Raw genomic sequence first — 21,169 nt, forward strand, 5'->3', positions numbered from 1 at the left:
AATTATGCCTATATGTGTTATTTCAACTCAACAAAAATAAAAAAATTTATGATATTATTTTTAATCTAATATAAATGACTTATGTTGGTAAAGATGGTTCTATCTTTGGTGTATCTCAAGAACTGGATATTGATTTATCAAATTATTACACAAAGGCACAGGCTGAATGACATAAATATAATATAACCAAAAATATTAACATGAAAAATGCTTATAAATTAAAAAATTATCCAAGCCCGACTGACGCGAATGACTTGGTGAGATTAAGCGATTTATCACAATATATATCCTTAAATAAAACAGCCGTGTATTCCAAAGATACAGAAGTGTTGATATTATCTCCAGGTCATACAGAATTCACAGTTCGAATTAAAATTAATTTTTATAAAGAAGGGCGTATCGTTTGTATGAGAATAGAACAATGGGGGTATGATATGAATGATTTAGGGTATAATTGGTCATTTAAAATTAACCTCGAAGACCTGGAACAATTAAATCAGTCTCGTAAGGAAGAATATTATCCACTTGGTATCGAGAATGAGTTTTGTGGGGCCACAATTAGTAAACAACAAATAAAAGAATTTAATAAGGGTAAATATAATAATGGTTTTGCCCTTGTTTATCTCATGAAAACAGAAAAAACAGGATTATATATAATAAGTAAGGAAATACAAAATGATTTAACTATGGGAAGATGGGGAGGTGTTTCGTGCCATAATATTATTCTAACATATATTTCTAATACATAAATGACAGCAAGAAGGCTTCAAGAAAATTATCATTTCTGTGTCCAAGCATACCTTCAAGAAAAGGGTATTCGGTATTTTAATAAATATGTTCTACAACATAAGAATGAGGTATTTTCAATAAAGGATTGGCATTATGCTGATGTTGATAAACCGACAACTTTAGATTTAATTAGAATGTTAAATAATGAAAAAATTATAAAGTCAAGAAAAGGTAAGGCTCTTTTAGAAATTCAAAAGAAACTTTATTGGTTTCCTGTTGTAAAAAAAATTATTTTGGATACAGGAATAACAAGAAATCCTGATGAATATATGTATAATATTCTGTGGGGTGTAAGCGATTCAAGGATAGTAAGGGATGAGGAAGGAGTTGAAGAAGAGAGGGAAGAGGAGGAAAAGGAGAAGAGGGAGAAGAAAGAGAAGGAGGAAAAAGAGAAGAGAGAGAAGGAGGAGAGGGAGAAGAGAGAGAGGGAGGAAAGAGAGAAGAGAGAGAGGGAGGAGAGGGAGAAGAAAGAGAAGGAGAGGGAGGAGAGGGAGAAGAAAGAGAAGGAGGAAAAAGAGAAGAGAGAGAAGGAGGAGAGGGAGGAAAGAGCGAGACAAAATAAATATCAAAATATGGAAACCAGTGAGATTAAAAAAAGATTAGGGGTATTACAGAAAATAACTCAACCCACCGAGGAGGAAAACAAAGAATTGATAAGTCTATTTACAATACTTTCGACAAGACTATTGACATCGAGAAGACATGTATTTTAATTCAAGTTTTTCATTTTTTTTTTTTCTTAAATAAATGGGGGAGAGAGTGAAGGCATTTCTCAGGATTCTTTATGTTTTAAAAATTAAGATTCAAATGTGCATGTTGGAAACTAAAAAGGTTTTTGCACTCTGCAGGAATTTTTCTCATAAATAAATGAGTTATTGTCTCAAATGTAAAAAGAAAACTAATACTAAAAATATTTCATATATTAAAAGTAAAAATAACAGGGTTATACAAAAAGGTATATGTTCGGTGTGTGGTTCAAAAAATCAATTTATCTCCCAACACAAACTAGGAGGAGATATACAAAAGTTTTTATCAGGAAGTAAATTTACAACTACTGGAATACCAGGGGAATTACATCTTCCAGGGTATTCTTTCTGTGGCCCAGGCACAAACTTGGATAAAAGATTAGATGAGGCAGACAATCCTAAATCCTGGAGTAAGCCTATCAATAGAGTTGATGAAGTGTGCATGAGACACGATATTGATTTTGGGAATACCACAACGTTGGAAGAAAAGCATGAAGCCGATAGAGAAATGTTGTATAATTTGTCTCTGATACAAAATCCAACCTTGAGAGAAAAAGTTGATCGGTTCATTGTGAAGAAGATGATCAGTGCTAAATTGAAACTTGGTCTTGGAAATTCAAAAAACTTATAGGCTCTAATGATGTTATTAAGACTGAAGAGCAATTAGCTGATGAATTACATAAACCAATATTCACAAAGTTTCAGAGAAGGAAAGTTTATTCCAAGGAAGTAGATTATATCTGGTCTGCTGATTTGATTGAACTCAATAATGATAAGGGTTACAAGTATGCTTTAACCGTTATTGATTTGAGGAGTAGATATGCGTGGGTTGTACCATTTAAAAACAAAACAGGTAATACTCTTATGTTAGCCTTCCAACAGATATTTAATAAAAGTAAGAGAAAACCTAAAAAATTGTGGACTGATGAGGGTAGGGAGTTTTATAACAAGACATTTATGAATTTTCTAAAAAATAACAGTATTACATTATACAGTACCTTTAATGAAGGGAAGGCAGTTGTTGTTGAACGTTTTAATCGTACCTTAAAAGAGAGACTATATAAAAAATTCACACAACTCGGTTCACAACAATGGTCATCTTTTATTCAGGATATTGTGGATAAGTATAATGACACGATTCACACGTCAACAAATATGAAGCCATCAGAAACATTTACAAAATTAAAATATGAAAAAGAGATTAATGTCAGAAAACGTAAGTTCAAAGTTGGTGATATCGTAAGAATATATAGGTGGAAATCTCATTTTGAAAAGGGTTTTACTAAACGATGGACGAAAGAACTTTTTAAAATTGTTGATGTAATAGATACGGTTCCTTGGACTTATAAGATATATGATTTGGAAGGGGAAGAGATTTTAGGTTCATTTTATTCACAGGAATTACAAAAGACAAAACTAAGCAGATAATTTCCATGGGAGCAATGGGTTGTCCCTTCACTCCCTCCTACTATACACCTTTGTGGACACTAGAGGGCCAAGTCCGAGGTGTATAACAGTATATAATGTGTGTCAAGGGGTGGACGTTCTTAGATCTGTGAACCCCAAACGCAGAATCCTCAACTGAATAATCAAGGCTTAACTTTTGTTTGTTGGTGTGTGTGTGTGTGTGTGTGTGTGTGTGTGTGTGTGTGTGTGTGTGTGTGTGTGTGTGTGCAATGGGAGCAATGGGTTGGCGCTTCACTCCCTCCTACTATACACCGTTGTGGACACTCGAGGGCCAAGTCCGAGGTGTATAACAGTATATAATGTGTGTCAAGGGGTGGACGTTCTTAGATCTGTGAACCCCAAACGCAGAATCCTCAACTGAATAGTCAAGGCTTAACTTTTGTTTGTTGGTGTGTGTGTGTGTGTGTGTGTGTGTGTGTGTGTGTGTGTGTGTGTGTGTGTGCAATGGGAGCAATGGGTTGGCGCTTCACTCCCTCCTACTATTCACCGTTGTGGACACTCGAGGGCCAAGTCCGAGGTGTATAACAGTATATAATGTGTGTGCAATGGGAGCAATGGGTTGGCGCTTCACTCCCTCCTACTATACACCATTGTGGACACTCGAGGGCCAAGTCTGAGGTGTATAACAGTATATAATGTGTGTCAAGGGGTGGACGTTCTTAGATCTGTGAACCCCAAACACAGAATCCTCAACTGAAGTCAAGGCTTAACTTTGTTTGTTGGTGTGTGTGTGTGTGTGTGTGTGTGTGTGTGTGTGTGTGTGTGTGTGTGTGTCCCAACCCTCACATTCAAAATCTCAACCCCAACTCAATCCTCGCCCAACACAATGTCTTTTTCAAAATGAGATTTCCACCTATTTTTTTTTTTTTTACGTTTTTTTTCTTCTTCCAATTCTGTCTTTTAAGGCTTTCAGGTTTGATGACGTAGAAAGGGGGAGTAAGCCTGCACTTTCTTCCCAGAACGAACAATGTATATTTTTTGTTTTTTTCTCTTCTTCCAATTCTGTCTTTTAAGGCTTTCAGGTTTGATGACGTAAAAAGGGGGAGTAAGACTGCACTTTCTTCCCAGAACTTTCTTGATCTTGCTCCCATCAAGCACCATCCGACAAAGAACTACATCGATAGGTTTAGATCCCAAAGAGTGATAGCAACTCCAAAAGTCTCCAAAATATAAATAAATAAAATAATAATAATAATAATAAATAAATAAATAAATAAATAAAAGCCCCCAAAAAAGTTTCAAGTGTCCAACATAAACCCAACTTTCCAAGTCTTCAAGGTATAACCACATTCCCATTGAGTTTCCAAGATATGTATCACATTGTGAGTTATCAATCCAGAACCCACATTTCAAGTATTCAAAGTAAAACCAACTTACAAAGTCTCTTCAGGATAACTCATTTACTGATTTTTTAAAAATTTGTGAGTCTCCAAGGTAGGACCCATATTTAGAACCATCTTGGCAGAACCCTTTTCCTGAGTCTCCAAGGTAGTTATTTAAACCATCAAGGCAGAACTCATTTACTGATTTTTTCAAAATTTGTGAGTCTCCAAGGTAGGCCCCATATTTAGAACCATCTTGGCAGAACCCTTTTCCTGAGTCTCCAAGGTAGTTATTTAAACCATCAAGGCAGAACTCATTTACTGATTTTTTCAAAATTTGTGAGTCTCCAAGGTAAAACTTGTATTCTGGCTCATCAAGGTATAACTTGTTCAGTGGGTATTGTCTTGAGAACTCACAATTAGTACTATTGCTGTAAAACTCTTTTTCAGGATTTTGCTGGTCTCCAAGGTATAACTCTTTGGTTGGGTCATCAAGGACGAACTCGTTCTGTAGGTCTTGGTCGCTCATAAGGTCTTCAACCAAGCCAACAATTTCCCCCCAAGTTGTAGCAAAAGCAGTATTTTCATTTCGTATTTCAGACACAATTTCCTGTGAGAGAAAATAATAATGTATTAATTAAGTTATTTAATTATTAAACGAGTCGATGTTTAAAAGGAACTAAAAATAGGAAAATAAAATCTTACCTCAATGGATAAGAGGTTTGAATCCAGTTCATCAACTTGAAGCTTTAGTTCCATACAAGTCTGAGAGTTCCAGGCAAGAACACAGCACACCATTGCCAGCAAAAACAAATGTTTAAAATGGAGCCTGGGCATGAGGCTTTTATAGGGAAAGACTGTTGGGTGTGGTTTCCTGTGGAAATTCCCTGGGCAAGCTCACGCAGGCCTTCTTTGGGCAATTTTTTCAAAACCATAACATGCTGGAATTTTCTTGTGATTTCTTTGTGAGTCAGAGATGAACTGGAAATGATGTAAGAGTAGGTGGGGCTTAGCAAAAGTAGGCGGGGCTTAGGAAAAGCGGGCGTGGCTTAGAAAAAAACACCCCATGAAAAGTGGGCGGGGCCTAGCAAAAGTGGGCGGGGCTTATAAAAATCCACAGAAAAGTGGGCGGAGCTTAGAGGAAAGTGGGCGGGGCTTAAAGAAAAGTGGGCGGGGCTTAAATAAAAGTGGGTGGGGCTTATGAAAAGTGGGCGGGGCTTAAGAGAAATAACCTGTGGCTCAGGAGGTGGTCAGATGAGATCATTAAGAGAAGCTTATCATTTCGTAATGGCACAAAAGGGGTATCTTAAAAAATATAAAGATTCAAATGTTTTGTTTTTCAATATTTTAGATGGGGATTATTGTGCAAAGAAAATTAAACTATTGAAGGAATTTGAGAATGAACAAATGTTTATAGGTTCAATGAGTGAGCTAAACAATATGCATTGGTTATTTGATAAAGAGTGCCCCGAGGCTTAGACGTTTCAGATATTTCTTTAGAATCACCTTTAACAAATCTTTATCTTGTTGTATGGATTATTTGATAAAGAGTGTCCCGGGGCTTAGACGTTTCAGATATTTCTTTAGAATCACCTTCAACAAATCTTTATCTTGTTGTATGGATTATTTGATAAAGAGTGCCCCGAGGCTTAGACGTTTCAGATATTTCTTTAGAATCACCTTCAACAAATCTTTATCTTGTTGTATGGGTTATTTGATAAAGAGTGTCCCGGGGCTTAGGCGTTTCAGATATTTCTTTAGAATCACCTTTAACAAATCTTTATCTTGTTGTATGGGCTATTTGAATAGAGAGCCCCTAGGTTAAAAGGGGAAATAAAAAAATGACCGTTTTTACAGCCATTTTTCCCTGCTGTGCAGGGGTTTGGCTTTTTCTTGAGGCAATGTTTTATGGCCGGATGCCCTTCCTGACGCCAACCCTGGTCGCCTCTTACGACACACAGGGATATGGTACACCTATTCTAACCGGGGCATACACTGGGACCAGTACACTGGCACTCATTTCGCCGACCTCGGAAGGATGGCAGGCTGAGTCAACCCCCTGGTGTTAATTCTGCAGCCAACGGGGCTTGAACTCAGGACCCTGGGATCCCAAGCCGCCACCCTAACCACTAAGCCAACACCAGGCTCCAGGTTAAAAGGGGAGACAAATAAATATACCTTGGGCTAAAAAGGGGATTTATTTTTTTGGGGGAAAAAAAAGAAAAATTTCATGGCTGAAAATCCCCCATTCATTTACATGGGGAAAAGTGAGCCAGAACCAGTATTCTTACCCTACTGATGTTTAACCTCATCGCCATGTCTTTAATCTGGGGTGTGTGCAGTTACCAAGTTTCTTGTGAAGTGCTTGCCAAGTGGCTTAAGCACTCAAGCAAGCAGTCCTTCAGACACCGCTGATAAGGAACGGCTGGCTTGGCAAGCGATAGCTAGCTGCTATGTAATTGAACACACTACTGGACATCTCAACAGCATACAGGACACACAAAACAGTGATAATTAATGGGACATTTTCTTTTAATTAAGGACTTCAAATATTAATCATGAGTATTTTTGTTGTAATGAAAATGTTCCTTGTTCAGACCCACACATTCATCTACAGACACAAACTCAGCTATATTTATATATATTACAACTCAGTATATATTATATATTGCAAATATATATATATATATATATATATATATATATATATATATATATATATATATATATATATATATATATATATATATATATGTATTGTTGCGAATTCGCACCCGCCGGCGTGCGATCGGCCACTCGACTCGAATGGCGGCCGCCTCGCCCACCGGACAGACAATTCTGTCGTGACCCTCCGGGAACTATCGCCAGAGCCAGTCACGGGTGGGCCTTTCGACCTCACCACGATCGTGCCAATCGGCCACCCACGTAGGATAGGGTTGTTCGCCAAACTCGACCTACCTAAGTACCCATGCAGATGGTAGACCGGGCGATCGTACCTCGCCGCAGGCCGACTCCGGACACGAACCGCTTAAGCGGTCCGTTCCGTGCTATCGGGATAACCGAGCGGTGTTATCGTCGCCTCGACAGTTCCAATTATCGGGCGTATTAAGCCCACTATGAACCCTTTACATGAAGCAAGATGGAGATTCAAATGAAGGAAAGGACGCAGCGAAACGGGGAACAATTCAACATAATGCACTCTATTTACACGACACACGGAGAGCACACATATACAGTCAAACAGTCAGAACGCACATATATCAATTTAAAACAAAAACAACAATGCAGAGCTACGACCGAATACGCGAACACATGGCAACACTTATACAGTTTTACTTTACAAGACACGGCGCCACAAGATCCGTACAAAAACCCCGAAAAGAAAAAGGTGACTTCCCTTTTGGGCCGTCGAGTCCTCTCTCCGACGTCCGTCGACGTGGTCCTGCCTGGCCGCGACTCCGTGCCCGAGCGTGGTAGACGAGGCCTCTCCGGCGTGCCTCGCGCCGGCACGTGTTGGCCGCTCGATGCCACGGACGGAGTTTTCGGCGCTATCCCAGCGCGGAGAGAAGGGGGGGGGAAACATGGATGCCCGAGGTCGGGAGAGGGGAATGGCGGACGCTCCTTCCCGCCAGCGGGGTCTTGGAACCGCACCACAGCAGACCAGGCCAGCGACCACCAGCAAGAGAAGAGGACGAGCGAGCCGGAAAACAGGAAGAGGGCAAGAGCAACCACAAAACCTCTCCTCCCGTGTCCGACTTTTTATATCCCGGAGCTCCGCCCTGTTGCTCCGCCCCGTTCTTTGCTCCACCCCCACCCCTTCGAGGCGCTTCGAGAAAGGTCTCGAAGAGGGGCGTTCCTCCTCCCTGGCCGCGTCACACCGCGCATCCACCAATCGGGCGCCAGCTGCCCCACCCCGCTTCTCCTCCCTCACACCAAGCGCGGAGAAGAGTGGCACGAAAAACAGGCGGGAAAAGCCCACCGAGCGTCCTCGTTGGTTTTTGTCTGAAACAAAAGAGAGAAAAAGAAAAACGACTGACTCAAAGCGTCGCAGCCTGAATGAATCACATTAATTCCCTCTAAGCAATGGGTTTGGGGCTAACTACACATGTACTTAAGACATACCTCACCTACGGGACCTGGATGGTGGTTTGCGAATTTCCACAGCCGTAACAAAATATATATATATATATATATATATATATATATATATATATATATATATATATATATATATACATATATATGTTGTTGTTGTTGTTGTTGTTCGTCTTTCGGCTGCTCCCGTTAGAGGTCGCCACAGCAGATCATCCGTTATGATCCGCATACTGATCTGGCACAGGTTTTACGCCGGATGCCCTTCCTGACGCAACCCTGGTCGCCTCTTACGACACAGGGATAAGGATTGGGTTTCGCCATGATTCCGGGCTGCCCTACACCCTCTCATCGCGTGGCCTAGTGCAGAGCTCCCGTCCTCAAGCGATCCTCCAACCCAAGCCTCCGAGTAGCCGGATTACAGGCGCACGCCACTACGCACGGTATATATATATATATATATATATATATATATATATATATATATATATATATATATATATATATATATATATATATATATGTAATGTAATATATGAGTATTTGCTAAAAACGTTTTTACTGCTTTGTATAACTTTATCTATTTTAAATATTGGAAGCATTAAAATTTGCTGCTGTAAGTGTGAGAGTTTGTAAAATACACACATATTAAAACAGGAATAAAACACAAAAATAATAAAATGAATGACCTTTTCATTCATGGCAAATTACAATCCATCTCTTTATATATTACTAAAACTCTCATCTTGTATATATGTATGTATGTATGTATGTATGTATGCTCCCGAAATACAGCCAAAACGGTACAGGATGGTGCAAAACATTTTATGCCACCTTACTCACCATTCTGCTGCAGTGTGCAGTATCAAATTTCGTTCAAATCGGGCAACGAAAAAAATATTAGAAAATCAATTCCTGATTCAGTCAAGTATTCTTTGGAGTATTTGATCAATGCAAACAACCTCAGTGGTATAGTTCGCTGGAGCTATCTTTTTATTTTTGAAATGATTATTTTTATCTGACGCTGTCACAACGGGAACCCAACGGGTTCATGGATCATCTAGTTTCAAATAAAATTTAGAGTTTAAAAATTTCTTCAAGATTTTTTGACCCTGGAACTGTTCCCTTTATGCTCACCACATTTTCTCTTTGTACCACCATACTAATGGCTTGCAAAATAAACATTGTGGAACAGGGCTGTGCAGTAGCAATGCGGACATGATTTCCATCATCCTTGATGAATATAAGCCCATTTGGCCCCCAAGGACTGAATGTCTCAGCACAAATGGGAATAACTTCATAATTCTCCCTCAAATTGGCGTATTTTGTGAGTTTGTGCATTTCCACCATTTTGGCAATCTTCGCTGGTGTCGATGATGATGTCAGGAAATTGTTTGGAGCTATGGTGTCACTGCATGTGAAATCCCGGACCAATCTGCCATGTAAGGTTGGTCATATGCATCATATGGAAGTGATACCAACTGATATTTCCAATGTTTGATCTCGCCAATTTTAAGGACCCCCTTGGAGGGTCACCAGGGTCCTTACGCAGAGGGTGGTACCCGGCAGAAATAACTTTCTATATGTCTTTTGATACTCCATTCATGCCCCTGCGCTCAGATATTAGTACCTCATTCGTTTGAGCTCAGGGCCCTGGGCTCCCGGTCTAGAAGTCAAGTGCTCTCACTACTTCACTCTCGATGCTCATGATTGAAAGATTATCAAGTCGATCTTGTCCCATTCAGTTCCTGACTTCATACTTGATCAGTTTTCGTTTTGCGACAGACTGCTCACCCTCACCACTGCGATTTGATACTATCGTGGACAGATATATCCACATGGGTTATGTCGACTACGTGGGTTATGGAGAACACAGTTTATCTCGTTGTGAATGAAGTTCACTGATCAAGTTCACAATGAAGAAGGTACAAAAAGAAGGTGGTGATATGGTTTCCTACAACAATGGTAACCATACAACCCATTCGTACCCACTTCACATGGTTACCAAATAATAGAGGAAATAATTATGTTAACTCATTTGCATAGATTCCCAAATCAAGCACACCCCAAGGTTTCATTCTGGATCAATACAAATCTCGAGGAAATCACAAAATAATTAGGATACCAAGCCTTACAGGCTGGGTAACCATTTGTTATTCTTCTGTTCATGATTATACTTCCGCCAGGGCGGCCATTTTCCAGGTTTATTCCCTTTTAAATTCATTTTCTCTGCAATCGCTTGACACTAATTTTCACCATAGGAGCGACTGCTCATGACTAATTTCTAGATTAAAATTATGATGACATAAGTCACGTGGTGTGTGGCAGCAATCTTGGAAAAAAAGGAAAAACTTTGGACCTCTTTTTCTCTGAAACCGCTACTTGGAGAAAATTTAAAGTTCGCACATTTCAAGTACTCTCCATTGGGAATAAGTGTTATTTATGATGACGCCATCGGTGAAGTGACTTGCCAGCCAACATTCGACATGGAGAATGCTTTATCCGATCCGTATGAAAGTACTTGAGGGCCATCTCAGGATAATTTGTTGACGGAATTAAATTTACAACATCGGTCACATGGTTTGGCAGCCATATTGGATTGAAAATAACCTCCACAAACCTTCTCCGGAATGGCTTCCTACATCGATGCGAAACTTCAATCACATGATCCATTAGCCTAAGGGAATGCAGGGTGTAATTTTTAACATCATCGGTCACATGGTGTGGCAGCCATTTTTTTTTTTGAAGAATAAACGTTTAAAAATCATTTCCTGAATGGTTTGACTTATCAAGGGGAAACTTCACACACATGTTCCACAGACCTTGAGGATATCAGGGTATTCACAAAAATTAAAAATAATAATAATAATAATAATAATAATAATAATAATAATAATCACCTTTCACTGTCATTTTATCACATTTCACTGTCACATTGTTTGGCAGTCATATTGGATTGAACGAAAATCTTCAACAAATTATTTCTCTTGAACTGCTTCATCGATCGACGTGAAACTTCACGAGTATGATGTTGTAATCATGGTGAATATATTTTATAACTTTCAATCTGATAGCAGCCAGAATTATTGAATTATTTGGATTCTGTTTTTTTTTGTTTAGTTATTTATTTATTTTAATTGATTTTTTGAATTCCATTCTGAATTTAGTTTTATAAAGGAGATATCATGGGTCATGTGTCTGATAAATGTAGGGTTGCATCAAAGTGGGGCATCTTGGTGCCCGGTTGTAACTGCCCGCAGTTATAAAATGGCACGTCCAGTTGACATGGAATTGATTGACAATTCATTACACTTAAACGAGATGACTTAGTGGTACGAATGTACTCGAGACTTCAACATGGAAAGTGGCGATGGAAGCTACTTTCATTTTCAATTCCAAGCTCACATAAAATTATTAACTGTTTCAACCAGTATTTTACACCCCAGTTTCCATACTTGTTTCAGATTAATGCTCTGCCACAGCCACGACCTTCCAGCATTTACGTAGCGATAACACTGCACAATACTGCAATGTTTTCCTTTTGAAGACGAGAAGGCACACAATGCGTCTTCACAGATAATAAAAGAACAAAATGGCATCCAACGATATCTTGCCCAAGTAACTTGGCCCTCAGAATAAAACCCAATGTTAAAACGTTATTTATTTTCACACCAAAGTAAATCCACCAATCCTGCATTTTATGTGTCTAAATTCAGTGGAGCCATATTTAGGTGTCTAAGTTATATAAAGCAATTACTTCAATAAAATTCGACAATACATGCCCAACAGCAAAATCATAGTACCAGAAACTTGCGAATATTTACACAGGATAAAATTGCCATAGCTCAACATCACGCCAAACTTGTTGGCCCGACTTTCCTCCACCATATGAATTCAACCAGATATGAGGGGAATAATTTATTGATGTTCCAAACTGACATCTGAATTTGCATTTGGCATGCATCCATCCATCCATTGGGACAATACTCTGTGGAGAGCATTGATGCTGCCTAAGTAGTCTCCTTAGCTATTGGGCACAATCCTGGATGGGTCGCCATTCCAACACAGGATACCAGCATGCTGGCACTCATTTTGCCGACCTCAGAAGGATGACAGGCCGAGTTATCCACACCTGGGGTTAATTAAACAGCTGAGCAGGATTTGAACTCGGGATCCTCGGATCCCAAGCCCACCACCCTAACCATTCAGCCAACACCAGGCATATGCATCCACATACCTCCAATGTTGTTGTTATGGACATCTGATAAACATTGACAACATAAAAGAATGTCACAATGTGGCCATGTGACAGAAAACACATCAAAATAAAGTGATGTGTAAACTAAAGTTCTTTTTTGAGGACTACCTTCAAAAGAGGATGTAATGTGTTTTGATCATTGAAAATATTGTTATCTGTGTCAGGATAACCTTGGAAATAATTTACACACCTAAAATGCAGGATTGCCACAAATCCTGCTTGTAACTTAAGGAAAACTAAAAAAAGTCTTCCCTTACAAACCATATCAACTTCCATTGTCATCAACTCTACTGCTTTTTGTGGCAGTCCACCATTTTTGTATACTTAAACAGCCTTCCTATTTTATTGCCCAATAACAGCCCAAAATACCGTTTTCACAAAATAATGTCTCATCGAAGGTTCTGATAGATTTTCATGTTGTGACAAGGTTTATGTCGGCCTTCAAGCAGTTAACCTCGATGCTGTGTGAAAAATCATATCCGTAATCTCATTGCATTTGATTGGTGACAGCTACTATTCAAAGTACCTGGCAACAAATGACAAATGCTGTCCCATTTACAAACTGCTCTGATGCACATGTCATACATGGCCAAGTCTAAGTTTATCTTGAAACCTGAGTTTATATTTTACTCATTACGATACATGTTATACAATGGAAAAGTCCAAAACAGATTCAGGAGTTACATGTAAAAAAATAAAACGATTTCAATTCATCAGGAAAACTTGATTATTCTGCTTTAACTTTGCATAAAAGAATGTGTTGGAATTAACAAATTTTAAATTTAAATCACAAAACTTCCCCCCAACTATGGGAGGGGTGACACAGCACCCTCAAACCCCCCTCTAACCGCTGCCATCCCGGTCGCTTTACTCCCAAGCACCACGAATCCTTTCCATCCTCCCTCTTTCTCTTCACTCAATATTAGCAACTATGCACTTTGTGTCTGTCTTCAAGACAGCTGATTATCACCACCTCAGATCACCGCCACCGAAATTAACCACATTTTCCACCCACATTAACACCCCTCCCAAAGCCCATGTCTTTCCAAATGTCGATGGTTTCCTTCCTGAGTGTTTGCTTCATAATTGACATTATTCTTGTCCACCCCATGTGTCCTCCCCTACCCCTCATTCTTCCCCACATCCATTATTTCTCCAAGTCTTCCTCCATTTTGTTTCTCAACCATGCTGTTGGTGTATTTTTCTCCTCTCTTTCTACTCGTCCTTTCGTTCTGTTATATCCTGATCCATTATATGTATTAGCTCCTCCACGAGCCTCGACGTTGTATAAAAAATGGTCGCGAGTTTGTTTTTGACAAAAGCTTTCTTAACAATTTCTGGCCAAGTGAGATCCAAGTCTTTCCATCGGACCAAAATGGGTTATCGACATATTCTGTACACAACAAAGGCTGCATTTTTAATTCACCACCGCACAATTCATCACCACATTCGATCACAGACTTGATCAGAACATATTGAGGCAAAAAGGGAATTTGTAGAGGGTTAAAAGTTGAATTTACCATGAATGACTGAAGACTTCAATTCATGAGTTGCAATGTTTGAAAGCTTTCCAGGTTGGCTCAGATGGTTGAGTTTCTCTTTAGTAATCAAATGTTTGCAGGTTCAAAACCAAAATGAAAACACTACTCTGTTGGAAAAACAATGGAAAACCACTCGTTACATTTCTCGTTGTGAGGCTTCAGCAGAAGTTAACTCTTCTGTCAAGGTGGAAGGTGGGTGTTAAAAGATCATCTATATTTATGATGTAATCAAATAAAAATAGTAGAATCATCAAATAGCCTAATGGGTATGAAACAGACAGGACAAATTGACAAGACAAGGTGGGAAGGGTGGGGGGTTAAATCAATAATAGAACATGTGTTATTACTGTGAAGGGGGAATGATGTGAGATGTTTGCGGGTTGCCATCTTAAAGGATTGGAGAAAAGAAAATGACTGGAGTTGCAAAGAATAGAGAATAGGGGACAAAGGACTGAAGGTAAGCAGTGGACCTAAATTTTGGAGGCGTAACAAGGCAATGGTTGCTGGAAGGGTAAGCATGAGCAGGAGGAGCTGTGAAGAGATAAAGGCCTGAGAGGTAAAGATGGGAGAGATTTTCACCAAATTAAAGTTGTCATAAATTTAATAAAACTGCATCTTTGCATCCAAGATTCACTTTCTCTCAAATCAATATCTTAAATGTACACCATAATAATATTGTTATATTGTGTTATATCTGTTTCTTTCCCAAAATGCAATATAGTTGTCACATCAGCATGCATCTCAAAATCCCATGTCACACCAGGCATTGACTTCATCACACAATACTGCACAGAACCACTGTACTGCATAAAATTATCTCCTTAAAGCACTCACATTACTGCATTGCCAAGCACACAGAAAGTACAGTAAACCTTTCTTCATATCTGACAAAAGTTGCCTTTATTAAGTAGGACATGATATTCGAAGGATTATTCATATTTGAGGGTTATAATTGCGATGTGGAATAAAGGAAGTCACAGGCTGTTTTTTTGTTAAAGAGGAGGTCAGCAAGAAGACATTGTAGAAATTATTCACCCTGACAATGCCTGAATTAAAATAGAAAGATTAATGACTCTGAATATGTGTGAAAAGGCTCAAAATATCAGACTGTTAACACACGGTTTCAATGCAATCGTTACAAAAAAAATATAAGGGTTCCATATATATGCAATATTCCAAGAGAAATGCCACTATACTTAAATTTTATGCAAAAGACGTTGAACATTTATTTCATATCACAGTGTCACTTCACACAACATTTACTTTTCCTTTAATCATTAGAAAACAAATAATTTATGACAAAGAAAATAGTATAACTATAACTATATATATAAAACTATGTATATACCTATATATAAACAGCTATATATATTCATATATCTTTATAAACAACTATATATATACATATATATTTATAAACAACTATATATATATACATATATATTTATAAACAACTATATATATACATATATATTTATAAACAACTATATATATATATATATATATGTATATATTTATAAACAACTATATATATATATATATATATGTATATATTTATAAACAACTATATATATATATATATATATATATGTATATATTTATAAACAACTATATATATATATATATATATATATATGTATATATTTATAAACAACTATATATATATATATATATATATATATATATATATATATATATATATATATGTATATATTTATAAACAACTATATATATATATATATATATATATATATATATATATATATATATATATATATATATATATATATATATATATATATATATATATACACCTCCTTGAATGCCAGACAGTAATGATTCAGTCAACAGGAAGATAAGATGGCTGCATTGTACTTCATAATTGGCATTGGCATTGCAAGACAAGTGAGACATTTTAATCCCCTGCCGTATAAGCCAAGCTTTGATTCTCTGAAGATGACCAGGAGATAAAGAATTTATTTGCTCTGCTTGGCCTTAAATTCATATTTCACAGTTTGTGAAGTATACAGGCAATTGCCAAATTAAGCCTTCAAGTTGTCACAATCTTAATTACTTTCACTAAAGCCAATTTATTGCAATTAACTCACTTACAACTTCACAGCGAGAGGGTCAGAAAAGGTTTGAATCCGATGGATGTTCAGTTCAGAAATTTCAAACACTATGATGGAGTGGAAGCCCACCCAGGGTTCGTTCTCAGTCATGGAAACGTTCAACACGGCGAAAGAGCCTGATACTCTGTCAGAAATCCTGAGCATCCACCATCACCACTAACCATCAATCATGGAGTAATGGAAACTCCATGCTATTTGAGAATAGGCCTGTCGGTATTTATCCATATTACCAATGATATCCATCCTCTTAGAAAGTTTGGGTCATTCCAATGATATTCAAGCTTTAGGGTAAATTCATCAAATTTTCAGTTATAACAGTTATATTTATTATTGTAAGTTCACAGCCTTTATAAATGCATGTGAAACAAACTGCTAAAGTAAATAACAAGAACAGTTTAATTTTATAGTAGGCATTCAATCAATACTTTGTGTGTCCACCATTTGCCTTCTTGAATGTCATCACACTTTTACCCATGCTTCCTGTTTATGACTGAAGTACTCTTACAGGAATGTTGTGCTAAATATCCTGCAGTATATTCCACAGTTCTGTCAGGTTAGTTGGGTTCTTCTCCTCTGTTTACAAGTAATCCCACAAGCTTCGATGGAGTCTCATTTCCAGACTCTGGGGTGGCCATTCTAACAATTGGAGCACACCAGCTATAACTTTGTTCTCCAAATACTGTTTCACTATATTAGAAGTGTTTCTTGGATCATTGTCTTGGTGGAAAGAGAATCCCCCTCTGATCCTCCGGTGCTGCAGTATCTGCTTGTACTTCTCTTTTGTGAGTGTCCCATTGATTTTACCAAGTGTTTTTTGTCATGTTGTGTTGTCATTCGTACTTGTTTGGTTATGGTTTTTTTAAAATTATATCCCATCATGCTTTTTAAATGTTTTTTTTCCTGACTTCTTTTTTTCTGTTGTTTCATTTTTGATGGGAGGGGGGTGGGGGGCATTATGGATGGTTGTGTAAATTATAATATCATGTGTTTAATTGTGTTTCAATTGTCATGTGGAATTATTCTCATTCATATTTCAACATCACCACAATGCATACAGTGTACCCTTAAATATCACGGGTTTAAATATCATGGGTTTTGACCAATCGTGGGCAACCTCTTATGTACCGATTTAGTTATTGTCTGGCTTAATTTTGATCAAATGCAGTTTTTGAGCTGAGCTGTTCTGGTTTTCTCACACCATAAGGCTTTCCCACAACGTTATTATTTTGGTTTGGTGCCAAAGTGTAAAACGATCGACTTAAGTGATTCTTTGAATTTTACTTATTCACTGGTTTACGGAGCTGCACATGATTTATAAAATAAACGCATCAACAGATTACAAAGGAAAATGACTGAAGACATTAATAGGGGAGGAATAGTGAGGCTGAGGAGACAAATTTAATCTGCTTCTGAACATTTAATCCGCTTCAACACAACAGGAAACTTCATCGTAAAGCTGATTTATATTTATTTTACATGTTTATTTCAATTATGATGTGTTTATTTTTGGCTGGAACACCTTCCTCTATAATCTATATTTTCTGGAAGCAAAGGAACCAAACTCCCTTATTCTCATAAGGAATTCATTTCACTAATCATGGTTTTGAAGATGCATCATTTTTCCAGAAATGTAACCCCTGTGATATTTAAGGATTCACAGTATTGTTAAGTTGTTTCAACTTTCTTTACACAAGTTGATTTGTAATACTGGCTACCACTGGGGGGCGCTACATGATATACATATCCGAAGAGAGAATTGAGGTCCCCTCATATACCTTGAACCCTTCCCCCAGATATGCCACCCTGACACAAACCATACTTGGGGTACCATTTGGCAACATGCAAAATTTTGTTGGATTTGGTTCAGTATTTTTAAAAAGTTTTTGAAGCATATATAAATAAATAAACAAATATACCAATTCAATTTCATCATATATATATATATATATATATATATATATATATATATATATATATATATATATATATATATATATATATATATATATATATACATATATATATATATACATATATATATACATATATATATATATATACATATATATATATACATATATATATACATATATATATACATATATATACATATATATATATATATATATATATATATATACAGTCGATAGATAGATATAGGAAGTCCCATACATTACAAAATAAATATTGTGGATTTTTTTATTTCCTTAATTTTTATTTTGCAGGGTTTTTTGTATACATAGTCAAAGGTGGTGGAACAACTAGTGCACTGAATGGAACAGGGCATAACAGGATGCAAAAGTAACAGTAGACACAGAGCAAAAGGAACAGTGGAGAGAGACGGGGGAAACACCAACAGCAGAGTTGAAGGCCTTGATAGAGACAGACTTGGACCAGCAATGAGTGTGGAGAGGAATGGAGGGCAGGAGAGGATGCATATGGTGTAGAAGATGGATACAAAAGGATATTCCAAGAAGGGAAAACTGGAAATTTGGAAGGAGGAGGGATTGGGGTGAGGGGTGAGGAGGGGGGTGGGAGTAGTTAACAAAGGTAGAAAAGATTTTGGTTTTTGATTGGGGATGATCTGAGATGTTGGTGAACAGCTTTGTTGAAGACCTGAAGGGAAGAATAATAATGAAAAGAATGTGGAAGTTGGTTCCACAGGTGGTAAGGAAGAGGAACAAATGAGTATAGGTGAGCAGTGATTCTGGATTTAGATTGTTTCACCAGAAGGGTGTTGATGGTAGACTGTGTGTGCCCTGCAGAATCCCCGGGGGGACAATGCAAGGAAAGAGCAGAGAGTGCAAGACCAGAAAGGAGGCGGTGGAAGACAGAGAGACTACCGACTTGTCTGCGATCGTGAAGTGATAGGCCCATAGACTCAGCTTCATTGCGGGATAGTCCAATAATCATGAAGGCATTGGTTTCCACGGCGTCAAGTTGAACAAGATGTGAGGCAGGAGAGCCTGCCCAGAATGGAGACCAGAACTCCATCAAGCTGCGGATGAAGGCCTTGGAGATGGATAGTTCAGATTTGCCAAGGAGGAACTTTTTACAATGGAGGATGTCTAGTCGGCAGCTGGCTTTGGAAGCCAACTTCGAAATGTGGTTTCCCCAAGACGGATCATGGCTGATAGTTAGACCCAGGGATTTGAATGACTTGACTTCCTCAAGAGGATTGTGAAGAAAGTAGATGGGGGAGTGGGGAGAGAGTTATCAGACGGTCCTTTTGGAGTGAGTTAGTGAGAGTGTGGGATTTAACAGGATTGAAAGACATATTCCAAGTGCCTGGCTAGCTTGTGATTTTTGTCAAGGTCTGAAGAGAGGGGAGAGGCTGCAGCCTGCCTGTCTGAAGGATGTCACAGCAGAGGGGAAGTCATCAGCAAATAGACAAAGGAAATTTCCAGAGAGTCAGAGAGATCATTTATGAAGATGAGCAACAGGACGGGGTCCAGATGAGCTTGGGGGAGAAAAGGAAGGACTTGTTATCAACTGCGATGATGGACTCCATGACCTCAGTGATGAATGAAAGTAAGCCGATAGGTCTGCAGTTAAGTGGACCAGTTTTTGCACCATTTTATGCGATGCAGTGATGTCGGCTGACTTCCAAGTAGGGTCCGGCAATATATCGATATACCAGCTATACTGGTATAATTTTTATAGCTCACCTGGAACATAGTTCCGGAGAGCTTATGGGATGTTGTGTCGTCCGTCTCATTACATCAAGTAGTCTTTGTTACAATTTACCAATCAGTGCAAAACGAAACTTATAACATACTAGCTGAAGTACCCGGGAATACCCGGGAAATTTGCCCTATTTTCCTCACGCTAGTTAGACTGAGGCATTAATTGAATGGAGAAAATTGGGAAGGCTTCTTTTATTCCTCAGATTTATGGAAAGAAGGCTTTATGCTGCCGTAATCCTCAGAGAGGTCATAGTTGAAGGCGGCCTTGAGCCACTCAATGTTTCTCGCAACAGTGGCAAACTGTCGATGTCCTGCCAAAACCCGGACCTAGAAAGCTGGAACGTGAGTTTTGTGCTTCTCTTGCCCATCGGTGTGACGCTCTATTTGCAGTTAGGCGTGTGTGTGTCTGTGTGTCTCTGTCTCTGTCTCTGTCTCTGTCTCTGTCTCTGTCTCTGTCTCTGTCTCTGTCTCTGTCTCTGTCTCTGTCTCTGTCTCTGTCTCTGTCTCTGTCTCTGTCTCTGTCTCTGTCTCTGTCTCTGTCTCTGTCTCTGTCTCTCTCTCTCTCCAGCCGACTCCGCTTGCCTGGCTCTTTCATGAGCAGATATATCAGCAGTAAGACGACTCTCTCTTTGCAGCGGACCGCTTGCCTGGCTCTTTCATGAGCAGATCGATCAGCAGTTAGCTGTTGCCGTGCGCATGCAGTTCGAGAATTCAAATAACAGGAGGAGAATGTGTATGTTTAAAAAGTCAACGAATACGAACATTTTGTATTTCACAAAACCCTAGTGTTTTTAACCATGAAGCCTTTTGTTATGATTAATATGCCGGCGCACTATTCGAAAGCCATTTTTTTTTTCTAATGGAAATTTTATTTATATATATATATATATATATATCTTTTTTTAATATATATATTTTTTTCCTTTTTATGGAGAGCCACTTAGCGCATCCTGGAGCTGAATGTTAGTTATATATATATATATATATATATATATATATATATATATATATATATATATATATCTTCTTCTTCTTCTTTCGGCTGCTCCCGTTAGGGGTCGCCACAGCGGATCATCCGTATGATCCGCATAGTGATTTGGCACATGTTTTACGCCGGATGCCCTTCCTGACGCAAC

The 21,169-nt window shown here is 38.3% G+C and overlaps 1 long non-coding RNA gene across 1 annotated transcript in view; it reads right to left on the reverse strand.

The window, feature by feature from the left end:
* Window positions 1–7,089: 7,089 nt before the first annotated feature.
* LOC147035052 (uncharacterized) overlaps window positions 7,090–21,169 on the reverse strand; it is a 30,792-nt gene continuing 16,712 nt past the window's right edge. The window contains exons 2-3 of the long non-coding RNA XR_015061199.1: window positions 14,195–14,322; window positions 7,090–8,326 (exon numbers count right to left, since the gene is read on the reverse strand). This is a non-coding gene — a long non-coding RNA (uncharacterized LOC147035052). The remainder of the gene's footprint in view (window positions 8,327–14,194; window positions 14,323–21,169) is intronic.

Source organism: Eptatretus burgeri, chromosome 1 (assembly GCF_056783735.1).
Source record: "Eptatretus burgeri isolate ZD-2024b chromosome 1, Ebu_testis_v1, whole genome shotgun sequence".
NCBI lineage: Eukaryota > Metazoa > Chordata > Myxini > Myxiniformes > Myxinidae > Eptatretus > Eptatretus burgeri.